The 19,709-nt window shown below is 41.8% G+C and overlaps 1 pseudogene; it reads left to right on the forward strand.

The window, feature by feature from the left end:
* The first annotated feature begins 1,684 nt into the window (after positions 1-1,684).
* On the forward strand, positions 1,685-18,885 carry LOC124101975 (autophagy-related protein 16-1-like; annotated as a pseudogene).
* Positions 18,886-19,709: the final 824 nt, after the last annotated feature.

Consider the following 19,709-nt stretch of genomic DNA (forward strand, 5'->3'; position numbering starts at 1 on the left):
GATATAGTAAGTTCTAAATAAATAATAAAAGAATGAAAGGTAAATTAAGTATTAAGAGAGTTCTTTTTTCAAGTGACAAGAATTTTTGGCTAGCAGATTAGCAGTGGAAGAGAAATTAACCAAATCAGGGTAAACTGAGTAATTATACAAAAAAGACAAAATTGAAGTGCCAATCATATAGTCAGAAAACTTTCTACTGAAAGTTTGCAATTTTATTAAATAGATATTAAATGGACATGTAAGTCATGTCCAAAGTATTGTATCTCAGTGTACTGTCAAGATTACAAAATTCACTTCTTTTATACGGGAGAAAAACAGTGTTTTTATATGTCATGTCAAACATGATGAGACTTCCCTGCATGTACTCAACGATATATACTTAGCTTAGAAAAACAAAGAACACAAAATCAGATATTTTTATGTTTCATGGATTATCTTTTTCACTTTTTAGAAAAAGAAGGAATATTACATGATTACACAGGCCTCTCCCTAACCTCTTAAAGATTGAGTTGGGATGGGTGTCATAGGCATCACTTTCCTGGTCTTTTGCAAAGCTGACAAGATGGTACCCCTATTTTGCATGAATTGGGCACAAATAGAACTTGCCTTCTTGGGTTTTCTATCTCTGTCCTTGATCTTCTTTGCCAAAATTTGGGTATGTAGAAATATTTGTGCATATTGCAATCTATGACAGTTTTATCATCTGTATAGTTTGTATTCAATTAGAGACCTTTCCTATGGAAATGTTACTAATTTTTATTAAAAGTAATCTTTTAATTGTTCATGTAAAACATGAAAAAAAAATCAGTGAATCTGATAGTGTGAACTTGGGGGGCTAGATACTCAGAGCTATGACCAAGCAGAGGGATTCATGCAAAAAAGTATGTGTTTTCCTCTCCTGGGCTCAGTTCTGTTTCACACTCTCTTGCGCTCCAGATGATCAGTGATGTCTCTCCAGCAAGTGCCTGTGCCTCCTGGGCATGCCAGTCTTGGCATCCGGCCCCAGCTCACAAGCACTGCTGGGCAGTATTAGTGGGAATTGTTTTGTGTTGTTGGAAGGCTTCTTGGATACTCAGCAAGCATCAGCCTTTTAATTTTGGAGCCTTATTGTCATTCAGATGTGTACCTCTGCAGGTGTACAAAGTATCAGATTTTACTGTCAGTGGGTTGTACTTGGGAGACATGTCTTAAATTGTATGTTTTTTGGAGAAGTTTGTATACTTTCTTGGAGACAGGATAGCTTTTTCTTTAATATCCTTTTAAAATCTATTCATTTCATTTAGTGGGAGTGTTAACTTGTCACCAAACAGGAATCTACTTAAAAGAAAATTTAAAACTCTTTGGCTTATATGTGCAGGCTGGGTGTGGTGGTGCATGTCTGTAATCCCAGCAGTGCAAGAGGCTGAAGCAGGAGGATGGGGAGTTCCAGCCAGCCTCAGCAAGGGCGAGGTACTAAGCAACTCAGTGAGACCCTGTCTCTAAATAAAATACAAAATAGGGCTGAAGATGTGGCTTAGTGGTCAAATGCCCCTGAATTCAATCCCAGATACACCCCCCACCCCCCACCAAATTGCTTCTACACCCTGATGCCCCTTGACTATGGGATGGGAAAGTCCTGCTCCTGAACAATGCAGACAGTGTGCAGGCCAAAGTACAAACACTGGACAACTTCCTGGACATTGGGATGGCCTGCAGTTTGCTTAGGGGTGGATCTGATGACAGTAGCAAGGACCCCATTGATGTCAACTATAAGAAGCTCAAAAGTGACATTAAGGTAGTTGACAAAGACTCTGAAGAAGCAGAGATCATCAGGAAGTATGTTAGGAACACAGGCAAACACGCTCAATGCCTATGACCTGGAAGTTTGGCTATCTCTAAGGTAGAGTGCAAAGGGGAGAGCCAACACTACAAACCCTTTAAGTAGCTTCACAATCGAAGGTTGCTGTGGCACAGGTGCAGGACCACCAACTTTGCCGGGATCCTGTTCCCCTGTCTAGGCATAGCCCTGCCTGAAGCACCTGTGACAGGCTACATGTTTGGCAAAGGGATATTTTTTGCTGATATGGTCTCAAAGAGTGCCTACTACTTCCGCACATCTCAGGGAGACCAGATAGGCTAAATCCTGTTGGGAGAAGTTGTCCTGGGGAACATGTATGAACTGAAGCATGCTTCACATATCAACCAATTACCCAAGGGCAAGCAGAGTGTCAAAAGATTTGGGCAAAACTATCCCTGATCCTTTGGCTAGTATTACTCTGAAGAGTATAAAGGACTGGGATCTCATCAGGTGTTATCGATTCCTGCCTACTATATAATGAACACATTGTCTTTCATATTGCTCAGGTAAATCTGAAGTAGCTGCTGAAACTGAAATTCAACTTTAAGACATCTCTGTGGTAAACAGAGATGTGAGTTGCACCCTGGTGACTCTAATTTGAATTATCTGTGTGTGCTCATGCACCAACACACCCAGCAGAAACCTCAACTAAGCTGCCAATGGATGTTACCTTTACTAAATCTCCTTAGAAAGGGTTTTTACATGAACAGGTTAAAAGGTTTTTCTCAATTTTTCAAATCCCTTTTATGTTTAATGTTGCATTGGAGGGTCTGAGGGTTCTATCTAGCCAGGCACAGTCCTGACAGATACATCTGACATTAGAGGGAAAGTGGGGGGGAGGTTTTTGGTTTGTTTTGTTTGCTTAGACTAGTCCTGTTTTTTTTTTTTTTTTTCAAAAAAAAAAACAAGCCAAATTACAGCACTTGCCTTATTGGTTTCCCAAGAGATGGAAACAATGTGTCTCCACCCTTTTCTCTAAGTGTTCATCTTTAGTTTTAATTCTGGCAATGTGTGATGCATTTATTTTGAGCTAAACATAAAAACTAATTTCATACTAGAAACGTTACCATTAATAATATTTGTCAATATCATCAGTGATCATTTGCCTATTACATTTCTCAAAACCAGAATTCTAAAAACACAAATAGTTTTTGGAAGTTACATACATTTTCTTTCTGTTTTCCTTTTTTGTGTTTTTATTTAGAGACAGGGTGTTACTTAGTTGCTGAGGCCAACTCTGAACTTGTGATCCTCCGGGCTTAGCCTCCTGAGCTGCTGGGATTGCAGGTGTGCACCACTGTGCTCAGCTAGAAAAAAAAAAAAATCTTGTCTGGTCTTCTGGTGGTGATATGGACAGAAGCTAATTGAGCCATGTATGAAATGCTTGCTTGTGCATCAGTCCTATGATGAACCTGTCACCTGTTTACCCCGCTAAATTCACATGACCCAAGAATGGAGGAAGCATGATTCCCCAAGGGACAATCAAGGTGCTATTACCAGAAGAAGGGGAAACAGAGGCTGGAAAGCCCAAAATAGAGTGGCAGGTACTGCCACCATTCCACCCAGGCTCCTAGGGAGCCCTGGACACCTCATCACGCACAGTACCCACCATAGCTTTCACAAACTTCCTCAGTTTGAAATAAGCTGAAGAAGCTTGGTGGATTCCTTCTTGCCCTCTTCCTTGAATTTCTCCAGTCCAAGTATTTCTAACAATTTTAGGACACCTCTGACCTCAAGAAATTCTATCAGGTACCAATTACTGTCCAGGGAATAGAAGAGTTGAAACAAAACATTTGACAAATTCCTTGACACTGACCTCCTAAGGGAGTCTAAGTTCCTTTCCTCACACATTTTGCCTCCTATCCAGGAAACGTCCATAGGTTAAGGGATATGACACTTTGGATATTCCTCCTTCTAGCAGGAAGTATATATCTCTTTATTTGGGGCTTTCCAGACTCTGTTTCCCCTTCTTCTGGTAATAGCAACTTGGTTGTCCCTTGGGGACTCATGCTTCCTCCATTCTTAGGTCATGTGAATTTAGTGGGGTAAACAGGTGACAGGTATGTCATCCTTCTGGCTATAGAAATTGGTGTGGGGCCAGGCATGTGACCTAAGCTGATCCAATGAGGCTCAGAAGCAAGAACGTTCTTGGGACCCATGTTAAAGATTGGTTTCTTTTCAGCATAGCTGAGCTATAAGGTGCATGTCTGGAGCTCCTGGGAACCCCAGCACACAGAGCCTTATGAACATAGAAGACAGATGGAGACCTTAAGGGGAAAGAGGGAGGGAGGGACCAAATACTGATGATATTGTTTGAAACCCTGGGTCTAGTCAGGTCTGAAATATGTATTTCCACCTCTGGGTTGTTCAGTTACGCAAGCCAATAAATCTGTTCTTCCTGAGTGTAGCATGAATTACTTGTAATTCTCAATCAAAAGGATACTAACTAGTAAAGCGCCAATGAGGAACATGGGATGGAGGAGCAATTGGAGCAGACTTCTGGGGGACACTACATCTGGGCCCATCTTGAAGATTATGGGGCACCTACAGATACCTAGAATCCCATGTGGTATGAATGCCCAGGATACCATGAGAGACTAGAATTTCTCTAGAGTGGAACTTACCTGCCCACAGCTGATAAGAAGATGCTATGGACCTGAAAAACTTTTCTTAACATAGGTAAAGTGATATAGCTGAACCACAAGTCAAAGAATGCTTTTCAGGGTGGTTTTCCCTAGAGAAATAGATCCTGTGCCTGATTCTGGGTAACCCCTCAGATCCAGAATAACAAAGCAGCTGGAGTGCACCCTTTACTCTGAGAGGAGACACCAGCTAAAGGGGAAGGGGCAACATAGAGAGGATAGGTGCTGGGTCATTCCTTGTTATCCAGGAAGTTCCTCCAGGGTAGTTTAGCCACCTTGGCTCTGACAGGTTCCCTAGGGAGCAAGGATGCTTGCATAAATCAATGGTGCATGGAAAAAGCTGAGGGTCAATTTCTCAAGTCTCTCTAAGCCGTGATCATTGCACTCTTGTGTCTCAGTATAGTTCATTAATTTGGGTCCCATTCCTAGACTTCAACTTCATCATTAATTCTCAGTTGTGTACTTGCTCAAAGTTTTACACTGGAGGTTACTGTCCTTATAAAGAATTGTATGGCTTCCTAATAAGAATAACAAGAGATGGTAGAAAAATTAAACTTTGATTTAAAACAATCTCAATATTTAATGTTTATTTTTAAAAATCAGCCTTTGCAAAAAGTATCATCATAATATAGCACCCAGGGCATGTGTCAGCTTGGATACAGGCATAAAATCAAGACACAATAAAAAGGGAACCAGTCAACAATTACTAGGCTCATAACATATCACAGGCTCTTTGAACACTTTAAGAAATTAGCTGAAATTATTACAGCTCATGGAGGATGACTGAGAGCTTCCAAGACTGATAAAAGTTCATGTAATGGGTTGGAAGTAATGATGCTTTGTTGGGGGAAGGATGGGGGAATGAGTCGAATTATCCCTGCTGCACCCTGGTTTCCAGGATTCCAATAGAAGTAAATACAGATTGGTTCATTAGGAAAGGCTCTTTACTGCAAAAACAGCATTTGCTCTAGAGCTAGGCTCCCGTGCATGTTGCCACCATAGCTGGGGGCCAGGTTGTCAGCCACATGGTAGTCTCTTTATCCCTACCTTATCCCCTCCCTGTTCCCCCATCCTCTGCTCTGTTCCTGACTCAGTGCATTCTCCTTTTCTTCAGTGACCAGCTAGGCCAACCAACTTTTGTCACCATCTTTTCTCTCGGTACTAGACTGGTCTTGTTTTCATAGTCACTTGCTATACATATTTTGGGTCTATTATTTCCATCATTTAGTTCTAGAAGTTTGCTACAGTATCAGCAGTAGATAATAAATAGCAGGCACTGTGCTAACTGCTTTGCTCGCATTGTCTCATATAATCCTCACTACAGCTCTTCAGTGCATACTATCAGTATTTCCATTTACTCGAAGAGTAATGTGAAGTTACCAAAGGGAACTGGTGGAACTGGGATTTGAACCTGAGCAGGCTAGCCCAGGTTCTTCCTGCTGGGCCTTTCTACCTGTAGACAATAGGGAGTGTGTGAGGCTGCTGATGTGGGTAGTCTTCCGGTATGGTGCTGCAGGTGGAGTTGTGGGTTTGCACTGCCTACCTAGTGGGAGACCCTGGAGTACAATAGATGGCCTATGGGCTTTGGGTCATACAGACCCATTCCAAGCCTTATCTCTGCCATTTACTAGTAAATTACTCAATCTTTCCAAGGTTCATTTTTTATTACCTATAATAAATATCACCTACTAGGATGATGTTATGCTCCAATGAGATAAATATTTGTATTAGTGCCCAGAAAATGAAAAACAACTCAATAAATGGTAACTAATAATTTTGCCATTTTTACTGATTTTGGCAGTACTGAGGAGGATTTAACCCAGGTATTCTTCATCACTGAGAAACACCCCAGCCCTTTCTAATATCCATTTATTTATTTATCTCCCTAATTTGCTGAGGGTCCCACCAAGCCACCAAGCTGGCTCTGAATTTTCAGTCCTCCTGCCTGAGCCTCCTCAGCCACCAGGACCACAGGTATGTGCCACCCAACTTAATTTTGCTTTTTATAATATATAAATCCTTAGTTGTCACTGATCTATTCTGGAAGTTCAAGATTAACAAAAAAGGTTTAGGCTCATTTGGTAGTCAGTCGTGCAAAAGTTAATGACTCTGTATTGATTTGTTTCCCTCCAAAATTCACTATAACTGCAGGGCTGGGGAGGAGACATGGGATCTCTAATTCAAAACACTCTATCACTTCAGCTGGTCTATTTTTCTGTTATATGACAGGATCACAAATGTTAGAAAATTATGAGTTGGGCGTGGTGGTGCATGCCACAATACCACAGCCTGGGAGGCTGAGGCAGGAGGACCACAAGTTCAACTTCAGCAACCTAGGAGGCCCCTGCAACCCAATGAGACCCCATCCCAAACCACAAAATAAATAAGCAAAGGGCTGGGAATGTGGCCCCCCCTAGACTCAACCCTCAGTACTCCTCCCACCTCCCAAAGTTAGAAAATAATGAATAATTCTGACTATAGAAATGGAATCTACAGCTGTACCTTTAAGGCCTGGTTCATCCAGTCATTGCATAAGCATTAGCTGACTGTCCACTAAATGTTAGGCACTATTACTATCACATGAGGTGTGGGGAAGAATGATGATGCCTAGCACAAGTGCAATTACTGAGTAAGAAAGGAAGTGGGCTGAACACAGAATCCTTGGAAACACTAACATTTAAGGAGTGGGAGGAAGTTCTGCAGCTGAGACAGAGAAATAGCAATAGAAGAAGGACAAGAAGAAGAGAGCTGAGAATGGGCAGTGGCCATCAGGCTGGACTAGATGAGGTGAGGGAGGCACAGCACTTGCCTTGGATTTCAAATTTGAAGAGGAACAAAAGTTATGTGCAATGGCACATAACTATAATCCCAGTGACTTGGGCAGTTGAGACAGGAGAACTGTAAGCCTGAGGCTTGTCCTTGCAACCCAGCAAGACCCCCCCCCCCAAAAAAAAAAGGGATGGGGATATAGCTCAGTGGTAAATCATCCCTGTAAAGGGCACCAAAAAAACCCGTCAGCAATAAAATCATATTTCAATGCAACATTTAAAATAATCAAATTAATATAAAATTCATGATGAACCAAATATCAACATTTTACATAAAAACAGGATCTGACTGTACCTGAGATCCTGCCTCACTTACCTCACCCTGTGTTCAAATGGAAAATGTTAAGTAAGACAAGGAAAGAAAACTGGAAGTCTGGATTTGGCTGCACAAAGGTTGCTGATAACTATGGTGAGATTAGTGTCATGACTTGAGGGTTGAGAAGCCAGATTACAGGTACTGACATTTCTCAAAGCATGATCTGTGAACCATAGCATCAGAGTTATTGGGAGCACTTATTAGAAATAAAGGTCAGGGCCCTATACTTAATCTGTTAAATCAGAACCCTAGGGGTGGGTGGGCATAGGGAAGTAGACTAGTAATTTGTACTTGTTATTTTTAATTTTGTGCTGCGCTGGATTAAAACCCAGGGTTTCGTGATGTTAGGTAAGCACTCTACCATGGAGCTGTGTCCCCAACCTTAACCTTTATTTTAAACCTCTTTTATGCACACCAAAGGACGACATTAGGATAAACCTAGAGACATATTCTGAGCTATTCCCTTTGGTCTGTGTTCTAGGTCTGAATCTGATTAATAATTTTTTAAAAAGTAGGTGCCCTTTCTCACTGAGTTATATCCTTAGCCCTTTTTACTTTTTAAAAAGTTTGTTCTGGTGGAGCTGGGTATCAAATCCAGGGCCTCATGCATTCCAAGGAAGCATTCTACCACTGAGCTCCATCCCCACATCTCCAGCAGCCCCTACTTTCCATTTTGAGACAAGGTCCCACCAAGCCACCCAGGTGGCCCAGAACTTGTGATCTTACCACCCCAGCACACCCATAGCTGGGATTACAGGCATGTGCCACCACACCAGGCTGTTTAATAATTTTATCAGTGACTTAAATGGAAGAAAAAAAAAAAAAAACAGCTCTGTTTAATTAAGCCTTCAGTTCTGCCTAGCTGCAGACTCTCTGGTTCATTCACTCCTTTATTCAGCAAACAAGTGCCAGCCCTCCTAGATAATAGAAATGCACAGCTGAACAATGAAGGAGACAGATGCAGCTCCTGGTCTCAGTGGGGGTGAAAGAGATATTGAGCAGGTAGTAACGATCACATGTCATGACTATCAGGACAGAGGGAGGGACTGTGAGTACATGTAATGGGAACCTCAGGTTCTCGGGTAGTCTGGGCCTCGGTGAAGGGCTCTCTAAAAACTGATGCTGAAATTGAGGTCTGAATATGGGAGGAGGAATTAGTCAAATAAGGAGGGGGTTTTCAGAAGGGAAGGGGGTTCAGGCAAGGAGAAAACTCTATAATAAAAGGGTCTGAGTTGGGTGTAGTGGTGTACACCTATAAGCCAGTTACCAGAAAGCCTGAGGCAGGAGGATTACAGTCCAAGGGCCAGCTCTGGCAATTTAATGAGACCCTTTATCAAAATACAAAATACAAAGGACTCGGGTTATATCTCAGTAGTACGGTGACCCTGGGTTCAATCCTTTGTCCTGCCAAACAAAACAAATGAAATGATCTGAGATGAATCCACAGGCAGACAGACCAAGAATATCCCCAGATCTTTCATAATACAAACCATCTCAAAGATGTCCAAATCTGCTTTCAGTCCTGCTCTGCCTACAGAGCTCCTGAACACAGGAACCTCAAACTCAGCATGTACCAAATCAAACTTAACTACACCTAAACTTGCTTCTTTTTTTATGTTCTCTTCCCATTCACCTCGTTCCCCAAGCCAGAAATATGAGAGTCGTCCTGAGGCATGAGTGGAGAGGGCAGCTGGATATATACATATGGAGCCCAGATTCCAGAGGGAAATTATCATGAAAATGGATGAGACCACTTAGGGAGAACTTGATAGTGTGAGCAGAGAAGAGGGAAAATAGATGGAGTCTCAAGGAACAACAACATGTAAGGGAAAGTATTCCCTTAAAGAAGAAAAAAGGGAGGAACAAAGAGACTTGGCATCACAGAAACCCAGGGAAGAGTGTTTTGAGAAGTGGGAAAGTTTGATTGACAAATGCCACTCAGCTCATGTATAAGGAATGAGGATGTAGTCACTGGGCTCCACAATTAGAAAACCATTGGTAATCTTGACAAGACCAGCATCAGTGGAGTCCGGGCAACGGGAATTAGACTGCAGTAGGCAGAGGAGGAACCAGGAGAGGATGTGGAGACAGGGAGAGTGAATAGCCTTTTCAACAAGCTTCACTATGAAGGGCAGGATCTGGTGCAACTTACATTTGAGGCATGGGTTTAATTTTATTTTTAAGGCAAAAGAGATTCCAGCATACAAAATACTGTTGGGAAAAAAAGCTGGTAATGAGGCAAAAGGGAAAACTACAGGAGAGAAAAAATAAAATCCTTGAGGAGATGGGAAGGGATTCAAATGTTGAACAAATGAGAATCAGCCCTAAGAAAGAATACCGACTTCAACTCTGATGGAAAAAGAGATAGAGGTCAGACTGGGGACACACTTACAGGTTGGGAAGATAAGAAGTCAATGGAATCCTTGACTTTGGGGATATACATATTTTTTTAATCATCAAATGTCCTATTCTAAAATATTAGAGAATATCAAGAGAAAAGCTCCCTTAAAAATGTTCTTTTTATTTTCTTTTGAAATATCCTATTGTTTCAACCATGCAGCAAAGGCTACCTGCTTCCAAGGCAGGATCAAGCTTACAAGGAACAAGCTGGATCCTTGGCAAAACTCGTGCTTCAATTCAGGGGAAGTCTTGCCTTGGTCGGTTTGAATGAAATTGTTGAGGATGTGATTCCTTGGGACTTTGCCAGCATTGTCCCACTCTTGTAGAAAGCTTAAGAGCCTGCTAATTGCTGCCTGTTCTTTTATAAAAGTCATGATCAATCAGTAGTCCTGAGGTTGGCTCACTACCCCCAGAGGACACTGGGTATTGTGATTCCAGGAAGGGTGTCCACTTAGCCTAGGCAAGCAAGACAACTGGGTGGACAACTGTGGATCAATCTCTAGCCCTGGTACTGTGGCTGGTAGTGGATAGTGGAGGCAGCTGGACAATGAAACCAAAGGGCACTGTCTTCACAGGATACGAATAGATGCAATCTGGAGAGGAGAGACCATCCCGATTGGCAGAATAGGACACTCCAGGCTTCCTACCTACACAGCTGTGTGAGGGGACACATTTTCTATTTATGGCTCAATTTAAGTTTTTTGATGTTCCATAAATAAGACTATATATATATATATATATATATATATATATATATATATATATGGAAATCTGGTGTTTCAAACCCAGCAACTGCCAGGAGTGGTGGCTCCTGCCTGTAAACCCAGCAACTGGGGAGGCTGAGGCAGAAGGACCACGAGTTCAAAGCCAGCCTCAGCAACTGATTGAGACCCTGTCTCTAAATAAAATACAAAATGGGGCTGAGGACATGGCTTAGTGGTGGAGTGCCCCTGAGTTCAATCCCGGATACCCAGCCCCCACTCCCCCCCAAAAGAAAAACCAAACCCAGCAACTGAAAACTACCCTCTTGGCTCCTTGCTGGTAGACCCTCTTCTTGCTCCTTTCTGTTGCTGTCCCCTCCCTACACGACCGTCCAAGGCTCCCAACTCTTTTCAGATGCTCCCAAGTGCGTCCCTCAAAAAAGCAACCATTTTCCACGTAAATTAAAAAAAAAAAAAAAAAAATCAAAGAAAAGGCTGTCTAGCGCCAGGCGGGGAACATTTTAACTAGACAGGAAGCTCCTTTCAAGTCCTCTTCTAAATTTCTCCGTGAAGAGGAGGAAATCGCAATAACTTTTCATGGTCTCCAAGGGCGTCTTCACAGAGCAGAGCCTGGCAGAAGCAAGGAGCAACCCTGCGATTCGGGGGGCACCCCTCGAGCTGCTCAGGCTCCTCTCGCCTTCTACCAGGACGAACTCCGCTGGGATTCCCTACACTGAGGCGCAAAATCCTGGGCACCTGCGCCCCCTACTGGCCTCAATAGGAAGCGCGCGATTCTTCCAGTCAAACGTGGGTGACAGTTAACAATCTAAGTAACTGACTGAACCGCTCCCAACCCGCTTGAACCCAGGACTGGAAACTGAGTCTGATCATCCCACCTCTGAGCTAAGGAACACCTTTTCCTATTTCAAGTATTTTCACCTTGTACGGAAATAGGACAAAGGTCCAAATAGAAGCAGGTGTCCTGGCGAAGGATTTGGTGGCCAGCTGCTTAGGTCACCTGAGGACAAAGGGGGGTCTTGCAGGATCATGGGGCCCATTGGCCACGGGGTGGAGACCTCCAGTGCCAGCAAACATGGAGCCCTCAGAGTCACCAGGGGCAGGATGTCCCAAGCTTGGACACCCAGATTCAAGGTATCCAGTTTCCCAGTGGTTGGGACCTCAGGCACCTGAATTAATGAGGAGCCAGGGGACAGCGCTGAGGGACAGGGCTGAGTGGGCAAACAGCAGGTGACCCGGAGGACTCAGGGAGCAGCCACTGTCCTGAGCAGCCTCTTTCCCAACCCTGAATCCCACCTCTCCCCAAAAGTAGAACTTGGAGGGGAAACCAAGTCCCACTTAAGGAGAGAAAATGGGCTTTACCCTAACTAGACAAAAGGTTCCACCCACAATTGAACTCTGATTGTTGGACTTAAAGTGTCCAGAGTGCTCACCATTACTGCATGGAACCACAGTAATGAACAAGTCCCAACTCTCCTGCCCTAGATTTGCAAGCCCTTTCTCAGGCTCCATCAAGCCCCAGCTTTTCTTCCTCTGGTGAGTACAGAGATTATCAGCTATTACTCTGTGGGTCCTCTAATCCATAAACACATTATATCTCCTAATTTAGGTGTTCTTTTATCCTTTTTAAATTCTTTGCCACTTATACACTCTAATATGTTTTTTTTTTTTTGAAGTATTTCATTTTGGGGAAACCATTTTAAATGGTATTGATTTTAAAAGTTTGCTTTCTAGTTGTATATTGCTATTAATAGAATTACATTTGATTTTTGTTCATGTACATTGTACCCTACAACTCAGCTAATCCCACTCATTAGTTTTAATATTTTGGGGAGTTTTTCACCCAGAATCTTTGGGATCTTCTCTATGGACAATCATATCATCTGTGATAGAAACAGTTTTATCTCTGCCTTTCCCAGAATGGATGCCTTTTCTTGTTCTGCACTATCTCATTGTTAGGACTGACATAGAATGCTGATGTGAGTGGTGAGGGTGGACACCTTGCCTTGTTACCAGTGTGATGGGGAGAGCATTTGGTTTTCTCCAGGAAGTGTGATGAGTGTGATATTAGCTCTTTCATTTCATGGATACATCCTTTATCAGTTTGAGGATTTTTTTCTTCTATTCATAATATGCTGCTATTTTTTATCACTAGTAGATGCTCTCACTGAATAGCCTTTGCACCTTTGTCAATAATCAATTGGCCATACTGATGGGACCCTCTTGGTGTAGGCTAATCTTTTTGTTATTTTCATCTATGTGCTTATCCCTTTCCCATAGTACAATATCTTGTTAACTATAGCTTTATAGTAAGTCTTAAAATTGGGTAGTGCAATACATATTGTCAAATATAGTTACTATACCAACTGATATTATTATGTAGTTTTAGTATTTAAACTATCTACATAGTGAATTACAAGGATTGATTATTTTACAGAGAGCCAGTCAGGCATCCCTGGGATTAACCCAGCAATTAGGGAGATTCTCCCCCCACAAAGAGAACCAATAAGATATATAGATATGAGAGGATGCATTGTGAGAATTGACCCACAATTGTGAAGGCCAGGAAGTCCCATGGTATGCCATCAAAGCTGGAGAACCAGATGTAATTCAGTCTGAGTCCACAGGCTTAAGAAGCAGGGGAGCTTTCACTGCAGAGTTGAAGTGATGATGGTCCCAGCTCCAGAAGACAAAGTGAATTAGTTATTCCTCCATCTTGATTATTATTGCTGTTGTTATTCTTTGCAGTATTGGAGATTGCCCCCAGAGCCTTCTACATACAGGCAAGCAATCTGCCACCGAGATACATTCCAGCCATTTTTATTTTATTTTGTGACAGGGTCTCACTGAGTTTTCCAGGCTGGCCTTGAACTTGAGATCCTTTTGCCTCGGCCTCTCAAGAATTGGGAGTACAGGTGTGAGCCATCATGCTCAGCCCTCTATCTTTATTTTTATGGGACCATGGATGAATTGAATAATATGTGCCCACATCAGTGAAGATGGATCTTCTTTCCCAGTCCTGAGTCAAATACTAATCTTTACACAGGCAGAAAAAATGTCTCACCAGTTATTGGTGTGTACCTTATTACAGTTGAATTCACATTAGAAAAAAATTATCACACCCACTTTATTGTATTGCTCATTTTGTTTATTGCTGGAATTAATTTGTTAATACTTAATTACCAACTTGCATGTATGTTCATGAGGATTATTGATCTATAGGTTTTGGGGTTCGTTGGTTTTGTTTAGAAGGCAGGGATCTCTTTAGTATTAAGGTCATGCTGACTTCACAAAATGCATCATGAAGTATTTCCTCCTTTTCCATCTTCTGAAAAAAATTCTGTAGCTTGTATAATTTTTTTTTCTTAAGTTGTTAACAGAATTACCCAGTTAATCAATATGGACCTCGAGATTACTTTTTATTATTAATATGGTTTTAATAATAGAGAACTATTCAGGTTTTTTGTTTCATTTTGAGTTAGTTTAGTAGCTTGGGGTTTTCCAGAAACGAATTCACATTTGAATTTATATGTATAGGGTAATTCATAATGTTACAATATTCCCATATTATGCTCTTAATATTTTTATGATCTTTAATGATATCCCATTGTCATTCCTGATAATACTAATGTGTGTTTTTCCTTCTTTTTTTATAAATACCAGTTATAATATAAGACTTTTACTTTCTCAGAGAATAACATTTTCAAAAATTAGAGGAAGAATTGGGGGAGAGAGGATCTGAACAGTGGAGTTGGAGAGTCAGAAGAACCACTGAGAAGGTAATGAAGGTAATGTATGAGAACTGATATGTCAATTAACTCAAGTGTGACCTCAAGGAAAGAAGTGCTGGACTCACATGGGGAGTTATTTCTTTGTGGTTCTGCACCCAAATATCTGGGTATGGGCTTCATGCCACTGTGGGTCTATGCTGGCAGCAGTCATGAAAGAAAGCTCCATGCAAATGGAGGAGAGCAAGGGAAAGCTGGAACCCACCAGTTCCTCTCCATCTCTCCATCACCACATTAAACCAGAAGAGTCCTAAAATTATAATGTAGACTTACTCTCATACACATTTCTTTTATAATTAATTAATTAATTAGGTATATATGACAGCAGCATGCATTTTGATTCATTGTACACAGTTGCAGCACAACTTTTCATTTCTATGGTTGTACATTTCTCTTTTAACTAATTTCCCTTTGGGCCAATTCTGAGAAGTGTACAACAAAGGAAATTCTGGGGATCTTAGTTCCAATTAAGCTGAGTTGACAGGGTACAAAATACAAGATCCTTAAAATAGATTTCCAGACAAGGAATATTACCAGAACAAAAGGTGGTCTTTCATAATTATAAAGGAGTTGATATTGTTAAAATTTTTTCTTTAGTTGTTGATAGACATTTATTTTATTTATTTATTTTTATGTGGTGCTGAGGAGTGGACCCAGTGACTCACACATGCTAGGCATGCAGCTACCACTGAGCCACAACTCCAGCCCAAGAGTTGATATTTTAAGAAAACATGAAATTCATAAATGTGCATGCATAAGAGCTTCAAAAATGGAGAAAAAATGACAAGAACTAAAGGAAATCTACCATCACTATATAGAGTTATAAACATTTGTTCTCTGTAAATGGCAGAACAAGTACAAGAAAAGAAAAAAAAAGTGTATGGCTATAAAGGATTTAAATACCACAAAGATTTAAAGAGTATTATATCCAGCAGATATTAAAGACGTATTCATTTCAGGATTACATGGAACATTCACCAAAGTAAACTGTAAGGTACAACGTGGTTATAGTTTTAATCTTGTATTTTCCACACATACTTAAGTGGTGAATGTTGGGTCCCTCACTGATGGCTCTATTAGGAGTGGTGGAAACTTTGGGAACTGGGACCTATTTTGAGGAAGTAAAGTCATTGGAGGCATGTCCTGGAAGGGGGCAATAAGGACTTGGACCCCCTTCTGCTCTCTCACTTCCCACACACCATGTTGTGAACACCTTTGCTCCACCACATGACCCCATCCAAAATGTTTGACTTTACCACAGGTCAAAGGAAAGGGGCTAAGAATCCATTTCAAAACATTTGCTTAAACACTTCTTCTTTTAAGTTGTTTATCTTAGGTATTTTGTCACAGTGTTGGCAAGTTAAGTCATACAATCGTAAAGTGAGTTTCAAGATTTTCTTAAGAATTTTTTTCTGAGTATATTATTTGACAACAGAATTATGTGTCAACAATGTAAATATCTGAAAGATAACCAAACCTTTTGGAATTGAGTAATGCATTTCTTTTAAAAATACATGTGGGTTAAAGAAAATAATTACAAGGGAAATTGGAAATTATTTTGAGCTGATGGATAGCTTAAGATTCAACCAAGCAACAGCAATAGCAGGTAGTTGAAGAAGTTCTTAAAAGAGCATTTCTAAATCCACCTGCTTACATTAGAAAAAGACACAGGGATAAAATCAATGAAGACTTGAGCTCCCACCTTGAGAAGCTACAAATAAAGAAAGCAAAAAAGCCAAAGTAAATGGATGAAGAGAAATAATAAAGATAGGAGGAAAACTAAAATAGAAAATGATGACACCATAAAGAAAAACAAGAAAACAGAAAATGATTCTTCAAAAAGCTTAATAAAGTTGCTGAGAGCAAGACCAAGCAAGAGAGAAAAGTACAATAAGCAATATCAAATACAAAAGGCATCTCAACAGATCCTAACGTACTACAGTAACGTAGTATTGTGTATCTTCCTGTAAGGATCTATTGTATAAAAAACATAGACAACATAGATTAAAACAATGACAACATAGATTTTTAAAAAATACTTGAAAAACAAATAATCAAAATTCATACCAGCAAAAAGTGAAAAATCTGAATAGCTATATACGTATGATAGTAACTAAATTCATAAAAACGTATCAAATATACTCTAAAAATATGATTTCATTGGTGATTATGTAAAATATTTAAGAAACAATACTAATCTTATACAAAGTTTGGATGTCCTGGATGATATGATACAGCCAAACCCATCTTATGAGGTCAGAAGGATCCTGGTCACAAAATGCCCAAACAACACTTACATGTTTTATTAAAACTTATAATTAGTATTACTTTTTTCAGTGCTGGTGATCAAACCCAGGGCCTTGTGAACCCTAATCAAGGATTCTACTGCTGAGCAAGAACCTCAGTCATCCCAAGGACATTTTGAGATAAGAAAATGACAAACTAATATCCTTCATGAACAGAGACACAATAAACATCAGCAAATATTAGGAAAGTGAATCTCAAAATATAACAAAATGGACATGGCATTGGGAGAGCACCTGTGTGTGGAGCTGATCTCTGGGGCTGCTCTCCTTCCCGCCTCCTTTGGTCCCCTTATGCTGTGGTTGCAGGCCTCCACTAGGATAGGAGTCCCTTAGGCGCTGTGACAACATGCCGCTTCTTCAGGCCTCGGTGCTGCTGGCATCTCCAGCTGATGTGCCACCTTGTGGAGGAGCTGAGGCGCTGGAACTGGCTGCAGAGAGAGTCTTTGGGGAGATAATCCTGCAGTTCCTGGACACAGTGACATATGGAATATTGACATATCCAACCAGACCCTGAAGAATGAATATGATGCCCTGCAGGTCACTTCTACTGTCTTGGAGGAGAAACTGAGGACAACTTCTGCAGAGAACCAGGAGCCAGTCACTAGGCAGATGGCCAAGAAGGCCCAGGAAGCCAGCTGCCTCAATGCAGAGAAGGAAAAGGACTCCAGGAGACAGCAAGCCTGGCTGCAGAAAGAGCTTGCCCAAGCCACAAAGGAACCGCTGCCAGTTGAACAGGATGATGACACTGAAGTCATTGTGGATGGGACAGAGCACACAGAGGAGATCTCTCCTGTGCAAGCTATCAGCAGAGCAGCTGCTAAGTGACCCTCACAGCCTGCTGGAGGCCTTCTGGATTCTATCACTAAGATCTTTGGTAGATGCTCTGTCTCTCCCTTTCCAGTCCCCCAAGACAATGTGCATCCTCATCCTGGTTCTGGTAAACAAATGAGGGTACCAACTATTGCCTTATGTGTCTTTGATGCACATGATGGGGAAGTTAATGCTGTGCAGTTCAGTGCAGGGTCCCTATTACTGGTCACAGGTGAATGGAAATGTTAAGCTATGGGAAGCATTTGGAGACAAATGTGAGTTCAAAGGCTCCGGATAGTAATGCTGGAATTACAAGCATTGAACTTTTAAATCTTTTTTTCTTTTACTTTTTACTGGTTCTTTTTAGTTTATACATAACATTTGATAGTGCTGGAGCTTACAACTTCAAATAATTTTGCAAGCTGAATCTGGACTGTGTATGATTATTGATTATGGCACATGCTCATAGGACATAGTGGGGAAGTGCTCTCTGCTGATTTCCTGTTGGACAAATGCATGGATGTCTCAGGAAGTCATGACCTGACCCTCAAACTCCGGGATCTATGCAAGAAAGCATAAAGACAGCATTTGCAGGATTCAGTTGCAATGATGTTGTTTGCACAGAGCAATGTGTGATGAGTGGGCATTTTGACAAGAAAAGTCATTTCTGGGACATTCAATCAGAGAGTGTGGCTTGAGAAATGGAGCTGTTGGGGAAGATCTTTGCCTTGGATCTAAATCCAGAAAGGACTGAACTTCTGAGCTCTTCCCATGATGACCTGCTGAAAATCATTGATTTTCAGACAAATGCCCTCAAGCAGAGGTTCAGTGCGCCTGGATTCAAGTGCAGGTCTGACTGTAGATGGCAGTTATGTGGCAGCAGGCTTGGCCAAGGGCTCTCTCTACTCTCTCTATGTCTGGATTGTGCTCACAGGGAAAGAGATTATTTCAAAAACAGCACAGCTTCTCCCTTAGGCTGGATTCAGTGAGGCCCGACTGCTAAGGGAGCCAGACTTATAGTGCATGGAGAAGTTCTCCAGAATTCTTTTGCTGTCAAGTAGTCCCTGCTTCGGTGGGTGCAGCTGGACTTGGAATGCACTGGGTCTGGTTTGCATTCTTGACTCCAGTGCTTTTCTAGTCTCTCCCAGAAGATCCTCCATCAACACTGTGGTGTGGTCTCCCTCCAATGTGCATGTTGTCAGTGTGGACAAAAGCAGCAAAGCTGTGCTGAGGGCATAGACTTGATGACCTTTAGGAGAGGTGCAGGGATTCCCACAAGTCCTTCCAGAGAAGAGCCCAAGTCATGCAACATGGTGGCCTTCCTTTGGACAGGATTTCTGAGAATTTTGACTAAGCTCTCTAAGGGCCCAGAGGAAAAAATACTGAAACAGCCTGACCCTGCAAGTCACCTGGCCAAGGTTCAGGCTCTTGCCTCAGTTGGTGTGGGAAACACTAGTAGTTCTGATCTTCCATACCTCATTGGGGAGCACAGGGTCCCCTTTAGGTCTCCTCACTGGATGACAATGCCAATGACACCCACAGGTCTGGGTTGGTCCCCAGCTGTGCTGCTCCCATCCTGTTCTGATGGATGCACAGCCCCTCACCTGGAGGTCCTTTGCCCAGTGGACTTGCTCTAAGCATTGGATTAGAGGAAACCCCAAACACAGGTCCTGGGGTGGTCACAGGGCTCTCATGATCTCATTATTGCTGAAACTTGAGGTCTCTTGAGTGGTCTTAAGAACTTTGGTTCCCTCCAGCTCAGTTCTTCTACATATCTACTTCTTGGTCAAGAAATGAATATCAATTTGGTTAAAAATCTTTTTGAGACAGGCAAGGACATGTGCCAGCCTTTTCCAGTGAGGTGGGTTTGTGGCAGAGTTGAAAATGGCTCCTGTATCACTTTTCAAATGCCTAGAAGGTAGGTACTTGCCACATTCTTACTGGTGATAAAGGATTTGAGGCTTCTGATGTATTTGCTCCAGAGCTGGTGGTGGTGATTCCAGCCACTGACCCTCTCCAGTCCTGTATGCGCTGACCTTGGAGTTCAGTGCAGGAAGCCCAGT

This window comes from Marmota monax, unplaced genomic scaffold (assembly GCF_021218885.2).
Source record: "Marmota monax isolate L192 unplaced genomic scaffold, Marmota_monax_Labrador192_F-V1.1 WCK01_AAM20220418_F8-fsc00087, whole genome shotgun sequence".
In the NCBI taxonomy this organism is placed as follows: domain Eukaryota; kingdom Metazoa; phylum Chordata; class Mammalia; order Rodentia; family Sciuridae; genus Marmota; species Marmota monax.